The sequence below is a fragment of the Zerene cesonia genome, chromosome Z, assembly GCF_012273895.1.
Source record: "Zerene cesonia ecotype Mississippi chromosome Z, Zerene_cesonia_1.1, whole genome shotgun sequence".
Taxonomy (NCBI): Eukaryota; Metazoa; Arthropoda; class Insecta; order Lepidoptera; family Pieridae; genus Zerene; species Zerene cesonia.
The window spans coordinates 9,441,352-9,458,502 of NC_052122.1; the positions used below are offsets into that span (position 1 = coordinate 9,441,352).

General features: G+C 32.5%; 1 protein-coding gene across 1 annotated transcript in view; it reads left to right on the plus strand.

Moving 5' to 3' along the window:
* LOC119835867 (glutamate receptor 1-like) overlaps positions 1-17,151 on the plus strand; it is a 139,009-nt gene that overhangs the window by 101,973 nt on the left and 19,885 nt on the right. The window lies entirely within an intron of this gene.

Sequence of the window (17,151 nt, forward strand, 5' to 3'; positions counted from 1 at the left end):
CAGATTCGAAATTCAAATGTAATATTTTTTTATAATTAAGTGTAACAGTATTTATGGCCAGACTAAGTATAATATGTAGAACTCAGGATTACGTACATATCCAAATGTGTTGAAATTTTTTAAATTTGTCCCCTAGTTCATACGAATAAACAAATCTTTTCAGCTTTATATAAATGAAGGTTCATAAAGAATTTTCATTGTCGCTTTATTAAAATTAAATTATTTAATATGAAGCACTAGAGAATTTACAAAATTCATTTAGGCCGCTTTTTGATACAAAAGAATTCTCAGTAATTTATTTAGGGATCCCGACTTAATAAGTGATTTTAGAAAAAAGCGTAGTCGAAATTGTTCAACACACCTTAATCTATTTGAACGGAAAATCGATCGAGTTATGCTGAAGCTGCTTTTTATGAAGAAATAGCAGCTTACAAAATGAATACCTAACCTATTTTAATAGATTATTATGAAACGGTAGTCACCGAATTTACAAAAGCGCCGGCAGTCAAATTTTCTTTTAAACCTTCGGAAGCTTATAAGATGTCGAGATTGCGATATCAAGAGCAACGGAAATAAAGCTGAGGTCAGACCGCAATCTAAGTAATAACTGGGTGACCACACTCCCGGATACGATAGAATAGTTATGTCGGGTGTGTTCACCAGGCACCTGTTATATTATAATAATTTTCAAGATTGCTACAGCGTTCACATGTAACGTGTCCCTATGTATAGTCAGAAAAAAGTCGCTTTTTTTTTTATGTCATAGCGGGCAGCTGAGCTGGTGGTTCGCCTGATGGTAAGCGATCACCACCGCCCATAAACATTAGCGCTTTTATGGGGTAAGGGAAAAGGAAAGGATTAACGACTGGAAAGAAGGAATGGACTGGGACGGGTGAGGAAAAGGAAACGGGCCTCCGGCTCCCCCACTCACCGTACGAAACACAGTGGCATGCCACTATTTCACGCCGGTTTTCTGTGGGGGTGTGGTACTTCCCCGGTGCGAGCTGGCCCAATTCGTGCCGAAGCGTGCTCGACTCCCACAATAAATAGAAGTAATGTGGATACAGCTTCCCCTTTTTTGTATATCATAACGGCAACTTAGTTGGTGGTTTGCCTGATGGTAAGCAATCACCACTGCCCATGAGCATTCGCTACCTGCTACCCCGTTTAATTGGGTAAGGGTTAAAAAAAGGATTGATGTCAGGGAAGCAGGAATGGATTGACCGGTGAGGAAAAGGAAATGGGCTTGGCCTTCCACATTATTAATCCACTTTTACATGCATCAGGGTAAAATCGATGGAGTCCTTTTTGCGAGGTTCTGTACACCGTAACATTCCCCCCACGAGTTATTTACTTCGCCTTCAGTTGCTTGCCATTATTCATAATTTACGGGCATTATGAAAAATACCTCTATTCGTAACACAGCCCAAAACATAAATACGGCAATTGTTTCAACTTGAACATTCAAGTTTCTTGAAAACGGCATCGTTAAATATATATTTTAAATTCACCTTCAGTATGAAAAAGAGCACAAAATTTTAATGTAAAGTAGACGTTATCATAAGATTATAGAAATTCTCTTGAAATGTATGAAAACGTGCTTAGTGGCGTGACCGATCGGCTTTCGAAATACAGTTGGCGACTTAACGGAGACATCACACCTGACAGAGCAAGTCGGATATTGGACATTTAGAAGTACTACAGACCACATGAAACATTGTATTGAGCATAATAAAAGGACTATTTAAGACGATTTACAAGTATCTGAGGACCATACCGATGCCGTGTATGATAATCACCTAATATTAAATATTTTCTATCGTGGCTCCCTACACATTATAATTATAACTTTATTATATGTAAAAGAAAACTATATGAATCTGGATAATTATTCTGATTCTCATTTAAACAACGTAAAAGATTCGTTTTGTACATTCCCTAGTGCGATATAGGAATTATATACGATTTCTAGGTAAATATAGTAATTGTTAGTCATTCTTACATTTAACATTCGGTAGTATATGCTTCGTGTATACGTAATCATAATAACATAAATAGCGGTAAAAACCTAAGTCAAATTGTCCATTGAAGATCATTTCACAATTCAGGTTATATTGACGTATTTTATCTTAGGTGCTTCACAGTTTTATGGCACTACAGCCATTTAAAATTTAAAGCAGCTTGTTTTCTGAACGACACACGGGAGCAAAATATTTTATTCACACGAAAGTACGTTTACGCGGAAACGATTACATATGTATTCATTATTGGCATTAAATGATTACGCCATGAAATACTAAAGGCCAATTGGAAATATTCATGAGAAGCAATTTATTGGTGTAATTACAAGAAGACTATCTTACATTACATTCGTGATGTTAATTTTATTATTGGGTATAATGAAGGTGCGAATTGTTGCTACTCTGAAGTAAAAACTCAATTTTCGATATAAAATCACTGATCCGACATTGTCTACGTAGCGTCGTGATCTTTGTCGAATAGAAATAATCTTGCACTGATTAATGATCAATCGTATCAAACTAATTTAAGCTCATAGCGAGAGACGATTGGTTTCACTTTTGAACATACCTCTAGATATTAATAGGTCATTAACGAGTAGGAGATTCTTGGGCTTTTTAGAGTGGAATTGCTGGTTGGTACAGAAGTCACGACGTAGTTCCAAAATCCTCGGAATGTATTTAGTAGGAACGTCATTTATCCATCGGAATATCGATTACAAACCCTCACATATAAGACTGATCGCCTCAAAAGACCGTGAACGTACTGGTTACGACAACAGAATCTGTGACATAATCTTAGTACATTCACTGTGACTGACGTAAATGGGGAATATAATGGAAACACCTAATCGTGTAGCTCCAAACAGCCAACAATGGCGCGTGATCCCTGCATTGTACCAACAGAATACGTTGGATTTACCGGCACTGAATAAAATAACCTAGCGACTCGATTCACTACAGTAAACGCTTCAGTAATCACATTCCACAACAGTTTCCTGGCCAAATGCGAAAGAAGCTGGAAAGAATCCTTGTCTATTCAGTTTATTTGTGAATCATTTGCTCAGTAAACTTCCAACAGCTTATTTAATCTGTGATTTGACTGCAATAAACTTCTGCATCTGCACTAACATTATAACAAAGAGTAGAAGTCCGTTTTATTTGCCTTTAGATGTAAGTTATGGAACTGGCAGTCTGATCCGGCTTTTTAGTTGAACGTGGGTTTGATTTAATCTTTCAAATTGTGTTCACATTGTATAAATTCTCTTGTGTTAGTTGGGATTGAATTATTTTTGGATATACTTTTATATGATATATTTCGACTGTAATAAATGAAAAAGAACTAATTATAAATCGTTGATCTTTCATTATCTTTCAAAAATGTATTTTTTTCTTTTCTGTATTTATGATATTTCAAACGTAAAGCAAATAAATGATTTTAGAAATATTTGCGTCTGTACGATACAATAATCAATATCTTAAGACGACATACCCATCCCATCTAACATTTTTACAAATAAATATAAACTTTTTTTTGTAAATATATTACAGATTTGGTATATATCAAAATGTATACCAAATCAACTAAGTTAAAATCCCACAGCTTTTTAATTCGATACATTCAATAATAAAGTTATTTATATAAATATTTCATCGAAAACCTAGAAAGTTGAGATACCTTCAAATTAATAATTCGATAAGATGAAACTTCCCACTCTGCCATGTGCTTCAAACTTTACAGACATTCTAAGAAAATTATCGCATATATAACCAACACTATGTTATATATCGAACTATATTATTCAGTTTTTTATATAAAAATATAACATGCGTAAGATTTATTAACGGTTCACGGTTAATATCCTCCGAGCCCTTCCAGAGTTCCCAAGATTTTAACCTCAGCAATACAAAGATAATAATACATGTAATAAAATTTTATAACGTGCTATTTTAGCAGTACGCTTTTCGGCGCAATTTCTAGATCGAAATGGTTTTATCGACTTTCAATTTATTCACCAAGTTTAATGTATAATCCGGGGATTTCCTCTCCCAACCGTTCTGGGCATTCCTTATTGCCATAATGAATTTTATTACTATAACATTACTGACCGAAGCCAGCTATACTCGCAAAATTTAGTTTTGCAGAATTCCGTTTCCGACAGTGACTTGTGGACTAGTAAGGCTATCTAACATTACGAAAAATGAATTTTTATATGTATAATTTGAGATTGTATTTTGCCTGTGACGGACAAGCACAAAGCTATTAGCGGAAGCTGGTCTAGCTAAAGTAATGACATAGTTGAAAGATAATGTTCTGAATCTAAACTTAGACAAAACAAAATTTCTTACATTTTCCCTATATAAATCTTCTCAGCCAAAGGATTTATTAATAACTGCACATGCGTGTAACACTCACAATGATAAAACATGTTACTGCAAACAATTAATTCGCACTGTCACCATTAAATATCTAGGTCTACATTTGGACAATCAGCTCAACTGGAAGCACCACATTCAAATACTGTCATCTCTTATTCGCAAACTCACGGTTATATTCAAAGAGCTTCGGGTAATTCAGGGCTGACCAAGATTTATTAAAAAAAGTTTATTATGCAATATGGCAATCGATATTACCTTATTGCATTCACTCGTGAGGTGGAGCGCCTAAAACACAAATGCTGAAAGTCGAAAGAGCGCAAAGAGCAGTATTAAAAGTTATGTTGTCCAAGTCTATATATTATCAATCTACAGCTCTCTATAGTGAATGTAAAGTTCTATCCATTAGGAAGCTCTTTATACTAAACTGTGTTCTTGCTGCTCACACGCAGACGAACTGGAATGAGCTAACACGTGAGAAGACACGCAGGGATACAATTTTAAGTTTGTCATTTGTTCATACGGTAACTCCAAAGCGTTTCCATGCTTTTTCGAGTCCACTTCTGTATAATAAAATCAATATTTTTTTTACATTCGTAAAATGTTATCTGATTTAAAGAAAAATATAACAAATTTGTTACTTACATTCTCTTGCCTTTCTAGCACAGTTTTATTCCTTTTCCTAAATAAATGATTTTATTTTATTCTACAGCTAAGATGGCTCATCGGTTTTAGTAAATTTAAAGAGTGTGAACGGTAAAGCACACAAGAATGGTTAATTGATTTTGTTAATTGTAATCAATCCCTCGACCGGGTAATCAGGACAGACCGTTTGTAAGGATCATGTGCATAGATGGAAGGCTATTAAGGAAAAAAGGCTAGTGGGAATTTATACGGTAAAACTTACGCATCGATAATTTGTGAGAGGGTGGCAGGCTAAGCAACACAACGCAAAGAAAATGGCGTTCACTAATTTTAATTTATAGTCTCTGATAGCTGCGTTCAAATTTCCCGTAAAATTTTGTGTAATTTACACTTTTGGTATCGTTTCATAATTAATTAAATAGAAGGTAAACCCCCAAATTATTAACAAAAACAAACTTTGCTTCCAGAAGCATAAAATTTTATGATTTTTTATTATTTCTAAGCTGGTGGCCTTCCATTTAAATTTGTTCTAGGTCTGAATTAAAATAAATTGAAATTAAAAGTTTTTTGTTAAAAATAATGATCAGTACAATCAAAAATAGAAATTAAAATATATTTCTAGTAAACGTGTATTCATATTTCTGAGTATATCACATGCCCATGTTGGCGTGCGGACCTATGTACCGATACAAGTGTTGTGTGTGTTGATTGGAAACTATCATATTGATTGCATAGACGTGTGCGTGCGTCATGTACTTTTGTAATCCCCCTAAGAAAGTTTAGAGTGACTATAAATTCTCTAGATCTAATTCCCGAATTGGAAGGAATTTTAAAATGTATCTGAATGAATTGTCGTGTATCACGAGTATTTACATGATATTTTTTTGTTTATATCCAGACTTAATGATGAATGAGTGTATTATGTCAAATGTTCATAAACTGAATTTACGACTGAACGCATTTGTTATTTCTGGAATGTTCTCGATACTATATATGAATAATCATTTTTATAAGGAAAAAGGGCTTCGGAGGCATTATCAACATTATATATTATAAGCACGCTTGTTAGTTCGGCGTAGATAACGCAGAATAGATTTCTGCATTCATAAGAAGGAACACAAGTTCCGCATATCAATGACATCTGCATACATAAAACAAAGTGTTCGTATCTCTTATGAATATGTTATAATCACAACCCGCTTTTCGTTATAATGCGTTTTCCCTAGTTAACTTATGGCTTAGTGCCTTTCTTATACTAATTTGTGCAATAAACAATACCCATACTGTTCATTGTTTTCCTGTACTACACAACCACAAACCATGTAATTCATACGTAGGTCATACATTACTTATGTGGGAATGGAAGAGTTGGCTGATGATGATGCAAGCGTATCATCCATTTGCATCATCATCCGCAAAATTAAACGACGGAAGAGCTTTCATATTTACATTACATATTTATTTATTTATTTTCTTATCACAAATGCAATTTCAAGTCGTTAAGTAACTCATACACAGGACAGCATGAGATTTTGGTGCATATGTGTATTTTAAAAGATTATTAGATATTAATACTCCAGTTACTGCCAGTTGGATAAAAATTAGCTTTTTAAATTATTCTAAGAAAAACAATACAATAAATTTGAAAAAGAAAATAGGCAAGCCCATTGGAGACAAAACAAATAAGTAGGTATTTAATTAATCTCAATATAATTATATTAAAAAAACACAATTATTTGAATATTTTTTCAGGTAATCTATTTCATAGGTATATAGGTTATATAGGTATGTTGATTACGCTGAGAAAAGCACATTGTTAGGTATTCAGTTATATTAAATGATAAAGAATTTATTTCAAATAATCAATAAACTTATAAAATATCTTGTAATTGTCTGTATATTTTTCTGCCGAAAACCAACGAAAACCTAAATAATCATAAAAAGACAAGTGTCACGGTTACGCTTATCAGGGGTCGGTACTTGCAAACAAATTACAATTTCTTTCGCAATTAGATCTATCAAAGTACTAATAATTTTGTGATTTAATCCATATACACGTACGTTGTTTTTTTAATCAATTATAATTTTCATATTATGATGTTGAATCACATTTTAGGCAACATAAGTAAGGCTTCTTTCACGATATACAGAACACACACACACACACACACACACGCAATTACAATCATAACATACAATCATCACCAATTTCAAGGTGTTGATGACACATGGTTTAGTGTCACATCTACACGAAATAGAAATCAATGGCTCGCAAAGGTTATTCAAGGTTAAAATAGAATCGTTACAGAAATTTCCGACGCCGCGATGACATCAAAGAAGAAATTTGCTTTTTACAATTCTGGGTTATTAGATTTTCTTTGTGCTGAAGAATATTTTATTGAAGAGCCTTTGTTCAAGAAATTAGGCATTTTCTAAATAGCAGACTGCGAACTGTGTTTGGCTTTTCAAAAGAATTTCACTGCGCTTTTGTCTCTGGCCATCCTGCGTAAAACGTACGTATTTTAGTAACGAACTGAGCTTACACGAATATTTTAACTATAGACCTGATTTTATGTTTAAGGCGAGAACGGGATTGGACCTACGAACCGTACGACATTCATATAAGACGCAGACGTGATAGTATTTTAGATAAAGCGATTATTTTGCTATTATTATACAAATTATTTCTGTAAATTTTGAGCTAAAAGCGAGTTTTTAAAGACCTAGAAGTGTATAATCCAACATAATTTTAAAAGACGCGCCAATTTCCATGACTTTATTCAGTTCATCCATGTTTAGTCCATCCTAAACCATATATGAATTAGATATTGTGTATTAATTGGTGACTACGTTTGTCTTTTACGGATAAAAAGAGTTTATATAGATAAAAAGACATAAATAACTTGTATTTTCTCATAGAACGACAGACAGACAGCTTAACCTTGGTAATAGGATCCCGTTGTCTCTCTTCGCTAACGGGATTCGCTTACCTTGATGGATTCCCGACTGCTTATGCGACTATAAATACAAATTAACCGATCTTTGTAAAATGGAGTTCGTCAGACACGTGACGTGAGATTTATAGCTTCGAAAACTTGAAGTTTGACTGCCGAATGTCGTGATTATTTTTTTGTTTGATAGAAAATTGTAGTATTTTAGTTATTTAAGAAAATTATTGTAGTTCAGGTCGATTAACGCGCTTTTAAAAAATTACTACCATTCTCTGCTCACAACACAACTCGACATCTAGACATCTACCTACATCCATTTGTGCTATTTTATTGCTCAAATGTGTTTTTATGTTGAGGTCAAATTTCGACCTTTTAACCTAAAAATTTTCAATGAAAAGTCGTGTAGAACCTCAATCCAACTTTAAAAGACCTATCTACCGTGTGAGGATGTTTGAAAGGTATCTAAATTGATAAGGCAATTGGTCTTTTAAAGTTCGCTATTAATCTTTCATAGTTTAAAGTTGAAGAAGGTATCCGTGGAAAGGAAGATACCACCTCATATTCTGTGAGAAATGAAGTCCCCATCTAACGCAGATAGAAACGTGTTAATTGGTTTAGAAACCACGGAAGTGGAAAATGATTTTTATTGTTGCCTTTTCTAATAATATTTAAATTAAATTGTCTTCCTTAGCGATTATTTTAAACTCGAAAAATTACTCCTTATAAAATAACCATATAAGCGTTGTATTTATACACATACCGTAAAGTTTATTTTTCAATCTATACTTATAATCGTCTCATTCCTCGTCGCTTCTCGTCGGAAAGTTTAAATGGATATTGTTTTAAGAAACGCCCTACGCTTAAAGCAGTAAACAAAATTCCCTTTCAAATGCGAAAAAAATTCAGCAAGGAAGCAAAATTGTAATTGAAAAATTCTCATCGGCTATCACTGTCTTCTAAATAGATAAGAGAATGACTCTTTGAATTTGCTACGTATTCCATTGCTTTCTGTGTTTCGATTTAATGGAGAGTGAAAATGAAGGTAATCCGACATGAAAAGTAAAAAATCATAACAGCCCTTATCGTAATTTCTACGGGCTTATTTCCAGCAATCGGACGTTTTTAATATAAGTTGTCTTATTAGCACGTATTAACATAAATATAACAACATTATATACGTTAATATATATAATATAGCAACAAATTTTACACGTACATACTTATAATGTAAAATAAGGTTTCATTGCTTCATTATAAATAACAATTGTTTCCACTTGTGAACATTATGCATATTATTTTTATACCAAACTAGCTTAAAGTTCTTGATAATAGAAATATTGTCAAATAAACTCTAGGGCATTTAATTTATGAACGAGACTGGTTTAATTGAATAAATCAATGTTCGTGTTCGAGTTTTAATTTGAAATTAAAGAAGTATATACCTACTACTGCATCATGCATCTGTAAAGTTTTTGATATCATGTCGATCATGTCTCCTCTCAATTTGGACCAGCTCGCACCGAGGAAGGTGCACTATCACATAATCAGCGACATTAATATTTTCCCTATCCCTTATCCTTTCAGGAGAAATAACGCAATTGCAGAGGCTACCTCTGTCAATGTTTGTGGGCGGTGGTAATCGCTTATCATCAGGCGAACCACCAGCTCAGTTGTTCGCTGTGACATAAAACAATTGAAATGTGATTTTTTCTATACTGGTAGAACTGGTAATGGTTTTATTAAACTAATTATTCGATCGTGCGCCAAATTTAAATAAATTGTTACTTTCTGGGCGTGTCCTAATTTTTTACTTGTATCTCAACTCATGTATTCTGTAGTATTAATATGCAGATTTTCATGTGTTAGCTGGCCTAGACTGGACTGGAATTTTAATGCGTGGAGTGTTTATCATAGAAAATGTATATTGTATATTGCTGTGCCTGTTAAATACAACACTAAAGCGCTCTAATTTTCCAATTTCCTTGATTAGTGAAATGTCGTGTCTGCGCTGCGAGAACTACGATAGAGCACGTGTTCATGCATTAGACCAATACAAAGCTGCTTCTTTTTGTAAAGAAAATTATCTCAACTCGGAGGAGGGCCAACGGAATTCCGGAGATGTCGCTGTCCGGACGTGATTCCAACGACATGATTGCTTCACATTGTGCCCTCAATGGACCAATAGTCTGCGAGCAAATCGACGAATTTAAGAAGTCGAGATCTTTGTATTACTACGACAGTTAAGGTCTTGTATGCCGCGTGTTACATCTATTTAAAAAAAGAATTTAATCAATTTACTTATACAAATTGTTTATTCAAATTATTAACAATGAACCTTGTATTAAGAATAAAACTTGTGATGAGATATTTCGTAAATTTCCTCTCAACTTAATCGAGTTGTACCGGACGAAATTATTAATATTATTTATTCGAAATTTCCAATCAGTGACGATATCATTGTTATACAAAATATTTCCATGAATACAATGTAACACAGAGATATTTTTATTACTTCAACGATAAAGTTAATTCGCTGGGCAACATCTGGATTTCGTATCGACGAAATTTTCATAAACGACATTTTCGGTTTTCAAATTTAATTTTAACTATAGCCGGGTAAAATGCGTGAACTATTTGATATTTATTCAATTGACGTAATACGCAGCACTAATTTGACAATAACTGGTGGCGAAAATGCATTCTGCTTATATGCTTACTTACCTGCCGGCGTTGTTTAGACATAATATTACAATATCTATTATATTACAAAATAAAACATCTTAATGCTTTCTTTATTCATCATTATTTAAACAATCAACAAATCATTAAGGAATTGCGCAGTTAGAGGAACAATAGCCACAACAAAAATAATTCGTAAACACTCAAATCACAAACGAAAGGAATCAACATGGACGTCCACGAATAAGTCACAGTGACATTTGTTTTCAAGCATAAATGTTGACAGTTGACATACCGGTAAATAAAATATATCAGTACAAATTATTATATTTTCTTAGTTGTACAAATTAAAGATTAGTATTATTATTCGTTATTTGTTATAAACGAACTTTTTGTTTTGCGGCATTCTCCTTTTAAGTTTGTAGAACGAAAAATGAAGCATGTTTATACAAATATGCGCTTTACATAGATCCCATAATAGGGCTGTAATTGTAAATCCCGTTCCTAGAGAATATCTACTTTATAAATTCTACCAAATTTTATCTTAATACGTATTGCGGTATTCATTTTTATATGCATAATATTTAATTAACAAACAAGTTATCAGTGTTTTAATAAACACACGGCAGCAAGCCACGCAAATGTAAAATCAACAATAGATTCCTGCTAAGCATTGGTATTGATTTTTATTCTTTCGACCAACCCGGATTGAATTTATCAGTGAATACGTGTTCCAAAAAATGCGTATTGCAATATGAAAGCCGTCAGAATTTTCATTGTGGTTTAAATGAATTGTTCGTGTGTAGTATACGATCTAACTGTGTTTAAATCAAACGGCAATTTTACATAAATCAACTTGATATACCAATTCGTACTCACTATGATTCATTTATGAATAACGGGCCTTTGATCGGTATTTTTATTCGATATTTCAATACTATTTTGCTTCTTCTTATATTAATGTTATACTAAAATTATGTGTTTAAATAAATATTTATGTTAGTAGATAAATGTAAGGCATTAGCACATTATAAATAAAATTATAACCACTGTTCATATTATGTAGGAAGTAACTGGTATTAATTTTTTAAAATATTATAAATCTGAGTAATGAATTCTTAAATAACGAAGTATATATATTATGCAAAATATAGTAAAACTAATGGTGATCCAGCGGTATTTGAAAGTTTATATAACCATAAATAAAAGCGTCCTCGTATGTGTATGATTGTTTTAAAATATATTAACATATTGTACTCTCTCTCTCTCTCTCTAAATTATAAGTGTGCAAAAATGCATTCTTCATCCGCGCAATACTATTAAAAGGGGTGAAAAATCTGCACGTATTATAATATATAGATTACCAGCTATAACCCACGGCGTCAGAAAAGTAGGCTATGGTATATAGGTAGGTCTGGATGTATATAGGTTATAATCTGGTTTAGAATCCAGATTATAATCTATATCTGTACCAAATCTCATACAGATACGATAAGCTGTTTTTTGTGTGAAAGTGTAGCAAACATTCATAGATCCTTCAATCTATTCATACTTACAATCCTTCGCTTTATAACATTAGTAGGACCTATCCTAATATACATGATGTACGAAATACAAGTCAAGATTTAGATAAAACCTTTACTCTAGCCTATATTGCGGGTAGTAACGTCCATTGTAAAGCTTCAAAAGGTTACATAAGTAGATTACATTTATATTCCTTAATACCAATAGGAAGCGCATTTTCGTAATAAAGCCATATAAAAGCAAACAGAATCGCACATAACATTTTCATTACTATGTCGGCTTTCCGATGCATTGCCAAGTGATAGTGAATTTCCTCTCAATATAGAATCAATACAAGATATTACTACTTGAGAACATTTCAAACCAAGCGGTTATATCTTGCTTATTGCCAATTTTATTTGAGAATCCTCAGGTATCAGAGACTTCTCTATGAAAGCGGCATAATATACTTAACAAGTAAAAACATCGCTACCTATCCCGAAATATTGACTGTTTGCTACGTTGAATGCATCAATCGATTGTAAAAATTGTTCCTAACCCTTTAACAAATTTACTGTTATACGTCTAAAATAGAACAACTGAATCGACTGATTTGTAGTTAAAAGCGAGGTGGCAGGCATTGTTATCCGCTGTACTTACCTTGAGCGGAGATTTGCAAAAAAAATCAACAAGTTAAACATTGGAGCTTCTTGAATCTTAGTTTGTCGTGATTTTCAAGAGCGGAATCTTCGAGTTTTTACTGAATTGGACTGCCAAAGATAGAGAAAAGTTCGATTCGAATTTGGCAGATGTAAAGAGATAAAGTTAGTGTTAGCGGAGACCTGCGAGTCCGAATTACAAGCATCCCAGAACTTTCCCGGTTTTAATCTGTACGTAGTTGGATGTTTTAGCTGTGTTCATAAAAATTGACACAGGAAATGTTATTTCATAAAATATATACCCTAAGGTCTTACTTAATACACAACTCGTACTTTTTATTAGAGAGATACACAGAAAAATATATTTTTTTAAATACAATAATCGTTGATGTACAGCAATATCACAAGGATAAATCATAATATGTGACTGTCTTACATGGTTTGCGATCTAAACATGCATGCTTCCGAATACTGCGGACTTGGTAAGATTTATGTAAGAAACCCAACATCTGCTTTGTTTTGCCACTACCGCTTAGTTTGGGTTTGGCAGGGGCTTAAAGGTGCATCTTGTGAGAGTCTGACTATGCTACACGCTGCCGCAATAAAAGTGCTGATAATCAGAGAGACTTTATTAGTGTAAAGTTGTCAATACCTTTAACATAACAAATATTATATTCGTTATTGTTTCAATCATAAGCGACACAATTTGAGATTTTTTTGTGTTTAACTATGATAACTGAAACATAAAATAAGAATATGTTTATCGGAAAATGTTTGAATTTTAAAAGTTTAAACTTTAATTGATCCACGTGTAGTTGTAATAATAGTTATATAATAATAATATTTTTATTTTCAGATATTCATCCATATTTGTGTTAGCATACATAATTCTTTGAAACTGTGTTAGTAATACGTTTTATAAAATTAAATTCCATACAAATTAACAAGATTAAAACCATTAAAAATTATCCATTATCATAATTACATTGCGTACGATGTAAATTTGCCCACCGATTAAGGAATGGATATGTTATTATATAAATATCATCAAGCGCGTGAATTTCGGTGACCCTACATATTTCAATTATCAATTCTCCTTACAAACCATGCTATTTTTTGTTAGTTTAACTTAGGACCCCGAATCTATAATCACGCGTTAACCACTGTACCCAGGAGCTCATCATTCGACAAAATTTACTTAATCAACTTAAAAAGCAAATATAATCCGATTTTGGTTAAATAGATTGTAATTTCACAATGAAATCGACGGGCATTAATAATGAAAGCGACAATTTTAACGTAATATATAAAAGACCGCACGACACCATTAAATATCATCGGTCGAACGACATTGTAATTGAATTTAACACCTCTGAATATCACTGTCAGTCGCTTATAGCCTTGTTAAAGTATTGTCACGAGGAATATATTTTTCATTTTCCTTGACGATTAATTTGCAATAACTTTTTATAACCAAAAAAATTTAGTCTTTTTTATCGTTTGCTATAGATGCAACATACGAGCAAATGACTTACATTATAAAAAAATCAACTCTTGATATTTTTAGATACATTTGCCTGTCTCAATACTTGTCTTTGTTTCACGTCGTCACGAAAATTATTCATAATATGTAGTTAGTTCGGCCCATATCTCACTTCACACTAATATTATAAATGTAAAAGTTTGCTGAAAGTACTGAACGGATTATGATGAAATTTGGTATAGAGACAGAATACAAGATGATTTGGGTGATAGAATACTTTTTATCCCTATTAAATTCTCTCTTGGGATAAAACAGGAATCTTGATATTCCGGGCGAAGCCGAGCGTCTAGTAAACTGTGTTTTGTTGCTTTCGACTTATGGGGTAAAGTAAGAAAAGAAAGAACTTAAAAATATACTTAAATAATTAATATACATACACATTCACACCTGGTATTATAACTCTAGAAAAATCACTTGAGAATTGCTTGGAGCAAAGGAGGAAAATCTTGCCCTCACGAACCTACATACAGCGACACCGAAGATCTGGTTTAAAAATAAAGTAAACACTCTTCTCACCTAGGTTGAGAAATAAAACTATCTCGCTTTACTTTGCTTTGTAAACTAATCTTACTGAGATTTTTTTTAAAGAAAAAAATTGATCATCTATCTTCTCGGCCACCCGTAGGCGCTACGGTGCTACGTTGTGGCAAAATGACGCGTGTTCGAATCCCGCCTCGTGACCATTTTTTTCTATTCTTTAAAAATGTCTCATTTATAAAGAACTTCAATGCCGTAAAACTTAACTCTCGACTCTTTGATTATTATATATTATATTTATATTTAATTATTTCATCCACAACGACCTAATGATTATTATAATTACTACTTTTTTATATTGTCAAGTTGTAACAAGATCTTCGGCGAAGATGTAGAGAGATCTTCGTTCATTTCTTTAATAGTAAACAAAGAAATCGATTTTGAATTAGAGGCCATTGTCGACCGGCAAGATGTCACAAATCTAACGATTACACCTTCATTACCCCACGTCAACCCTCATCTCAGCGTCTCCGCTTCAATCTCCACGCGGATATTGCCGAAATTATGACAAAAGCCACTTGGAAAACGCATAATGAATCCGCTATGATGAATGGTGCTATCGACATTTACATGTGACATTTTTTTGTGAGCGCCCAGTGGTGGCATCATTTGTGGTTACTGCATGTATCTCTTATATTAAACAGAAACTGGTCTTATAAATGAAAGCGAAGAAAGTTGACATATACAAATTAAGGAACACAAAACAAATCATATCAAAGATTTTCATAGAAAAGAAATTGTAGAAATCAATTGTATGTTTTTGCACTTATTCATCTGCTGATAATTAAACTTGTTATTTTTTGCACGATTGCTGATTACATATTATACAATTACACAAATTACTAAAAGAAAACTATTCCTTTGTTTCAGTTTCCGTTGCCTTTATTTTATATTGTATTATGATGTAAAAGGATTCTTAGAGAACTTAGCCTCTCGCTACTCAGAAACAAGAGTCCGTGTTATTTATTTAAAGAAACAAAGAAATCGATTACAAAATGTTTCTCCCAAATTGATTTCACGCGTAATAGTTACTAGTTTAAAATATTAACAAGCCATTTAATGACAAATTGAACAGATAATAATTAAATCTGAACGATCAAACATTAATGTGTCTGGACCACACGAGGACAGAAAAACTTTCATAATTACGTATGGAAATTAATATTCAATTTTCATGCACAATGACCTAGTAATCCGATGCTTAAATAATTTTGAAACTATAATTCATTACAATTGACTGATAACCACAATGTTAAATTAATAAATTTAATGAGTAAATATTAACAAAGTTGTATTTTCTTGTGTTTGATTTTACGCGAGCATTATACATTTAGAAATTAACGTCTTTTTAAAGGATTTTAAATGCGATTTATTTATTATATTATTAACCTGACCTTTCGAACACTTTACAGCGAGCGTGGTCACGGGGAGACACAGACACGGGGAGACAGTCTATACATAACGAATAAATCGTGTTTTTTTTTTCTTCTCTACTCTTTAATTTCTAAATTAACAAGGTTACCGTGTAACTAGATCTCATTGAATTATATTTTTAATCAACGCAGGTAGGATACATATTTTTCATGATTCATAGTTGTTACAGGAGAATAAATAATAAAGTCCAAACTAACATTATTTAATTGTATATAATTTGCCCACCAGGTATTCATATCATTGTTAAGTTTAAATCTATATAAAAATGGCTTATATTTATTTAATGAAAGCTAGAACTAACGTAACTAAGATCTGGGATTTCAATATCATAAAAGCAACATGTTCAGATATACAAAATATGTAATAGTTACATTCTACAATTCGTCATAATATTACAAATTAAATGTCCATAGTTCCTGTTAAGAATCATTCATAATTTCGCATTTATTAGAAGTAAGCACTTCAAAACTGTTTGCCTTTGAGTAATTATAAGATAATAATAAACATAAAGATGGAATCATAGTTTTAATTCGTTGTGCATGTTATAATATGTCTACACGACCTGATGTCAAGATTAAAATTTATCCGAATCAAAAGTCAATTTTGAACACCAGAAATAATTGTATGACCCAACCACATCCAAAATAACTAGGTTTTCAAACAAAATACACCTTTTGCAGGTGGAAAGAAAATCATATTTTTAAAACGCAAATTAATATTTTATTATTGTCTACAGAGAATAAAAAAATAGGGTAAATTTTAATTCTAAACAATAGTCCGTGGAAGTTATCAACAACGTAGCGACT